Raw genomic sequence first — 7,313 nt, forward strand, 5'->3', positions numbered from 1 at the left:
GCCTGGAAAATCCCATGGATGGAGGAGCCTGGTAGGCTGCAGTCCATGGGGTCAGTAAGAGTCTGACAGGACTGAGTGACTTCACTTTCACTTTTCCCTTTCATGCATTGGGGAAGGAAATGGCAACCCACTCCAGTGTTCTTGCCTGGAGAATCCCAGGGACCGGGAAGTCTGCTGGGCTGCCGTCTTGGGGTCGCACAGAGTCGGACACAACTGAAGCGACTTAGCAGCAGTACCGGCAAACATGACAGAACAACTGAACCAAACTGATACATCAGTTCGGTTCAGTTCAGTCACTCAGTCGTGTCTGACTCTTTATGACCGCATGAACTGCGGCACGCTAGGCCTCCCTGTCCATCACCAACTGCTGGAGTTTACCCAAACTCATGTCCATTACACAGGCCTCTAGGGTTTCCCAGGTGGTTTAGCCTGCCAAGCAGGCTGACCCTCTTCAGTCTGCGGGTTGGGAAGATCCCTGGAGAAGGAAACGGTAACCCTCCTCAGTCTTCTTGCCTGGGAAATCCCATGGACAGAGAAACCTAGGGGGCTGTAGTGCATGGGATCACCAATGAGTTGGACATGACTTAATGACAAAACAAGGAACGGAAGGGTCCTCTAATCTCCCCAAAGGAGGGAGAAGGGGTGGAAGAGAGATGGGAGGTAAGCAGGTTGACAGGAGTCTATCAAAGTTACAACTCATTCTCAGGGCCTTCTTTCCCAATCCAAACTAGAAATTTCAAGCCAATGATCATTTGAAATTACATTATAATATTGCTACTCTCAGGATTAAAATGGAGAACTTAAATTCAGATAGATGTGTTTTCTGCATTTCCAAGAAATTAGAGACTCTGAGCGTGCCCACAGAAGATGTTCTTTGGCCCAAAACCTATAGCATGATTCCAGAAGAGTACAAGGGATAAGTTTTGTGGTTGTTGCTGTTGTTTGCCACTGAATTACATTGACTTCCACTCTCCCAGTTCCGTGCAAAATAAACCATTGCCATCCTCTAACCTAACCAGATTAGACAACGTATTCCAGATTCCAGCTTTAAGGGTCTCTTTCCTGGAATCACTTCTGTAGCATATGGTTTCTATTTTTTCTCTTTTTATCCTGGATTAATTTTTCAAGAAAACAAATTATTATATACTTGGTCATATTCATTCTCATATAACTTAACATCCATGTAGTTGTGTAATTTTTCTTCTCATTACTCCTTCAAATACAAATTTAAATGTAAATATTTATGGGGTAAATCTTCTGAAGAGGAAAGTGTATGAGAAACATACATATATACACACACACACACACACACACACACTCACATATGTATATACAGATGTGTAAAGTCAAAGAAAGAAAGGGAAGTCACTCAGTCGTGTCCGACTCTTTGCGACCGTATAGACTGTAGCCTACCAGGTTTCACCGTCCATGGGATTTTCCAGGCAAGAATATAGGAGTGGGTTGCTATTTCCATCTCCAGGAGATCTTCCCGACCGAGGCATTGAACCCAGGTCGCCCGCATTGCAGGCAGAAGCTTTATCGTCTGAGCCACCAGGGATAGACAGATGTATATATATGTGTATATTCACACACACAAATATATGAATTATCCCCTGATATTTGAAGGTGATCTAGTTGATAAAAATTTTTATCCTAGCCTTCTTTTTTTGTGATTTTTCAAGAAGTTTCATTGGAATGTGGTTGCTTTTCAATGCTGTGTTAGTTTCTAATGTATAGCAATGTGAATCAGCATACGTATATATACATCCCCTCCCTTTTGTACTTCCTTGTTATTCAGCTCATCCCAGAGCATTAAGTAGAGTTCCCTGTGCTGTAACATTCTCACTAGGCATGTTTTTAAAATACATAAAATATTGCATTATATAACTACTGAGCAGTCTGATGGCTAGCCCAATCCTTGTCAGAGTCTCAGATGCAGTCCTTGGGAATATCAGCCTGTTGTGGGTTGTGGGTGGGGAAACAGTTGCAGGCAAGACCCGAACTTGTACATATCTTTTCTAGTTTATGCACAAATGAGTGCCCAATAAAAGACAGCTACATGATGTCATGAAACTGATAAAGATCATTTTTCATTACTTCCATGTCCAGCTTCCCCAAAGGGCAATTCCATTCATGGGACTGGAGAGATACTGAATTCATGGTGACTTAGAAGGAAAGGAATAAGAAAGTTGAATGTCCACAGACGTGTGGTTAGTTGAAACCAATATTCATCTCTTCTGATAATGACCTGTGAACACATAGGCTAGGTGTCAAATCTTGTGAAAGAAAAAGATCACAATTATCCTGGGGAACCAGAGAGAAATAAGAGGTCAATGGAAGCATTCCACACTATTCTATTTAATGCATATTCAGTATTCACTGCAACACTGATGCTAATTTTTCCGACCTAAGAGACTCTTTTGTGAACATTTTTGTCCTTAAGCCTTTATATAAAAGCAATTCTAGGGTATATACCTGAAAGTGGAGTTTTGGGATCATGTACAAGGGCATCTTAAACTTTCTCAGATATTAGCCAAATGTAATCTAAAGTACCATAAAATATTTCTATTTAAATGCAAGCAGTGTGTTAGAGTTTCCTTTACATTTTTATAAGAGAATAATATTTTAGACTATTTTAAATCAATATTAAATAAGTGTATAGTGGTATCATTGTCCTTGTTGTTCAGTCGCTCAGTTGTGTCTGACTTTTTGCAACCCCATGGACTGCAGCATGCCAGGCTTCCCTGTCCTTCACCATCTCCTGTAGCTTACTAAAACTCAGGTCCATTGAGTTGACGATACCATCCAACCGTCTCGTCCTCTGTTGTCCCCTTCTCTTCCTGCTTTCAAACTTTCCCAGAATCAGGGTCTTTTCTAAGAAGTCAGCTCTTCACATCATGTGGCCAAAGTAGTGGAGCTTCAGCTTCAGCATCAGTCCTCCAATGAATATTCAGGACTGATTTCCTTTAGGATTGACTTACTTGATATTCTTGAAGTCTTCTCCAATGCCACAGTTCAAAAACATCAATTCTTCAGCACTCAGCCTTAACAATTAGTATTTTAGACTATTGTAACTCCATTTTATAGGTGGACAAAGGTATCATATAATCTTTTAATTTGAATATTCCTGATCATCAATGCAATTGATTATTCTTTTATTTGTTTTCTGACTATTTTGATTATTCTTCTGCAGATTACCTGCCAGTCCAAAGTTTTCATCAATTATGCTCTTGGTCTTTTCCCTTTTTGTGTGTGCACATTTAATGTGTATCTTTGAGACTAACATTGGTGATTTAGTTACATTGCATATTTGTCATAGTATTTAAGGTCAATTTTAAAAAAAATAAAATCTTTTCTTCTGTGTGTGTGCTTAGTCACTCAGTCGAGTCTGACTCTTTGTGACCCCATAGGCTGTAGCCTGCCAGGGTCCTCGGTCTATGGGGATTCTCCAAGCAAGAATACTGGAGTGGGCTGTCATGCCCTGCTCCAGGGGATCTTCCCAAACCACGGATTGAACCCAGGTCTCCCGCACTGCAGGCAGATTCTTTAGCATCTGAGCCACCAGGAAAGCCAGTGTTGTTTTATATTTTAGATGTCTAGTAGGTGGAGTCCCCCTTTGTACTTCTCTCTTTTTGATTGGAATGATGTTTATTTTGGAGATTATTTAGGAAAAATAATTTCTATCAGTGATATTGTTACTGTAGACTTATCACCTTTATTTTTGCATGAGCACATTTTTGTTTTAAACTTCAATGTTACTTCTGAGCAATTTCAAAGTGGTTTATTAATATTTTCTGTGTTATATTATTCTTATGATTTTTCATTTTCTGATCACTTTTTTCACGTTTTTATATTCAGAATTTATAGAGAACTAACTTGGCATTTTTATTTAATTTATTTAATAAATCTTTTTATTCCTTAACACATTCTATCTATCTATCTATCTATCTATGTATCTATCTATCTAACCTTTTGGCCATACTAAGTGACATGCGGGATTTTAGTTACCCAACGAGAGATCGAACCTGTGCCGCTTCAGTGGAAGCTGAGAGACCTAACCACTGGATCTCCAGGGAAATCCCTAACACCTGGCATGTTTTTAATTTGCTTGTTTATTTAATTAATTTATTTTTAAAGACGGATATTTGCTTTTCCGAATTTGTTGGTTTCTGCCAAACATCAACATGAATCAGCCATAGGTATACATATGTCCTTTCCCTCTTGAACCTCCCTCCCCAAACCACCCCTCTAGGTTGATGCAGAGCCCCTTTTTGAGTTCCCTGAGCCATACAGCAAACTAGCTATCTATTTTACACGTGGTAATGTGAGTTTCCATGTTACTCTCTCAATATATCCCACCCTCTCCCTCCTCCCTTCTCCCCATTTCCATAAGTCTGTTCTCTATGTCTGTGTCTGCATTGCTGCTCTGAAAATATTTCCATCAGTACCATCTTTCTAGATTTCATATATATGTGTTCAGTTCCGTTCAGTTCAGTCGCTCAGCAGTGTCCGACTCTTTGCGACCCCATGAATTGCAGCACGCCAGGCCTCCCTGTTTATCACCAACTCCCGGAGTTGACTCAAACTCATGTCCATCAAGTCGGTGATGTCATCCAGCCATCTCATCCTCTGTGGTCCCTTTCCCCTCCTGCCCCCAATCCCTCCCAGCATCAGAGTCTTTTCCAGTGAGTCAACTCTTCGCATGAGGTGGCCAAAGTACTGGAGTTGCATCTTTAGCATCATTCCTTCCAAAGAACACCCAGGACTGGTATCCTTTAGAATGGACTGGTTGGATCTCCTTGCAGTCCAAGGGACTCTCAAGAGTCTTCTCCAACACCACAGTTCAAAAGCATCAATTCTTCAGCACTCAGCTTTCTTCACAGCCCAACTCTCACATCCATACATGACCACTGGAAAAACCATAGCCTTGACTAGACGGACCTTTGTTGGCAAAGTAATGACTCTGCTTTTGAATATGCTATCTAGGTTGGTCATAAATTTTCTCCCAAGGAGTAAGCGTCTTTTAAATTCATGGCTGCAGTCACCATCTGCAGTGATTTTGGAGCCCCCCAAAATAAAGTCTGACACTATTTCCACTGTTTCCCCATCTGTTTCCCATGAACTGATGGGACCAGATACCATGATCTTCGTTTTCTGAATGTTAAGCTTTAAGCCAACTTTTTACTCTCCTATTTCACTTTCATCAAGAGGCTTTTTAGTTCCTCTTCACTTTCTGCCCTAAGGGTGATGTCATCTGCATATCTGAGGTTATTGATATTTCTCCCGGCAATCTTGATTCCAGCTTGTGCTTCTTCCAGCCCAGCGTTTCTCATGATGTACTGTGTATATAAGTTAAATAAGCAGGGTGACAATATACAGCCTTGACGTACTCCTTTTCCTCTTTGAAACCAGTCTGTTGTTCCATGTCTAGTTCTAACTGTGGCTTCCTCACCTGCATATAGGTTTCTCAAGAGGCAGGTCAGATGGTCTGGTATTCCCATCTCTTTCAGAATTTTCCACTGTTTATTGTGATCCACACAGTGTTAGGATACCATATTTATCTTTCTCTTTCTGACTTGCTTCACTCTGTAATAGGCTCTAGGTTTATTCACTTCATTAGAAAGGACTCAGGTGTTCCTTTTATGACAGAATAATCTTCCATTGTATATATGTACCACAGCTTCTTTATCTAGTCATCTGTCCATAGACATCTAGATTGCTTCCATATTCTGGCTATTGTAAATAGTACTCTAATAAACAGTGGCGTACATGTGTCTTTTTCAATTTCTCTAACCTGGCATGTTTTTAATAAGCTTTATTTGTGGTAAATAAGAACTATAAAATAATTAATAAAACGTATTCAGAGTTTGTTACTTTTTACAGTCTATTTTTAACTCTGATGCAATATATATATATGTATATATAAATATTGAAGCATAGTTAGAAAATGAACATTTACCAGTAATTTCAAGAACTACCAAAGTATTATTAGTATTGAATCTAGATGTCTGATCTAGTGTAGTTTAATTTCACTCTATTTTATTCCATAGTTTATTACTCATTTAAATGTCAGTTATGCTTTCAGATATAATTTTGAACATCATTTTTAGACTTATTTCAAGACTTTGAAATGTTGCTCTTTGCAGATTAATTTGATCAGAAATCAATTTTTAGCTGTCAACTTCATTTGGATTTTCAAGATTGCCTTTCTTATTGTTTTGTTTTAACTTTTGTTGAGAGTTCATTGTCAGCAAGAGCTTTTGGATTTTTTATTTTTCTTTTCTTCTGTTTGGCATTTTGAAATTAAGTAGCTCATAAGGAATTCCAGCTTTAAGACATGTTTGAGAGAGTGATTGCTAAGTCACACAGTCGTGTCCAACCCTTAGTGTCCCCATGAACTGTGCCCACCAGGCTGCTCTGTCCATGGAATTTTCCAGGCAAGAGGACTGGAGTGGGCTGACATTTCCTCCTCCAGGGGATCTTCCCAATCCAGGGAGATATGTTTAGTAGTATTTAATTATTTTCCCTTCTTTTATTCACTGATAGAAGTGGAAATACTGACTTCGAGTATTAAGTTAACCTGAGGTCCCCATAATCCTAACAATAAATTGGCACACCAACCAAGAAGGAGCAATACTCATGTGATAGACAAACTCCTTGTTCTCGGATTTATTTCATATATGAACCCAACCATCCTTGTTAGCTTTCTTCATGTTTATAGTTGCTCTGATTTTAAATAAAGGGCAACATCAAAGCTAGAAAAAACTTTCTGTACTGTGCCAGTTGTTTGGGCTGAGTTTCAGAACTGCTTCAGAATCCGATAGAAAAAGCAATTTTCAATTATTGGAAATAAGTACGATATACTTTCACAATATAATAGGTAGCCTACACTGTATACAAAGGGTCATTCTATGTCATATTGCCTTCTAATTTATGATTTTGAGGAACCACCGAGAATTTTTATGCAGTTAATGACATTTTAATCTATGCTGATTTATTTAGATTAGAAAATGTTACGTTTTCTAGTTTTGTGGATAACTTCTCAATAGCATTGCTTGTGTGATCATATGTACTCGTATGTATAGTATATCAGCAACTTCATTTTTTAGTTTGAACTGTTTCTGTTACATATATTTTATTTCCTTTTTTCTTTTGGAACAATTACAGTGACATAAAAATTAACTTACTTAAATTTACAAAATGCGTTATAGGAACCAGAAAACTGGTGCCTCTCACTGTGGCCTGTACAGACAGGACTGGAGATTGAAATGCTATGAGGAACTGATATTCTTTGGGAAGATTCAGCTTAAGCT

This window comes from Bubalus kerabau, chromosome 5, assembly GCF_029407905.1.
Source record: "Bubalus kerabau isolate K-KA32 ecotype Philippines breed swamp buffalo chromosome 5, PCC_UOA_SB_1v2, whole genome shotgun sequence".
NCBI classification, from domain to species: domain Eukaryota; kingdom Metazoa; phylum Chordata; class Mammalia; order Artiodactyla; family Bovidae; genus Bubalus; species Bubalus kerabau.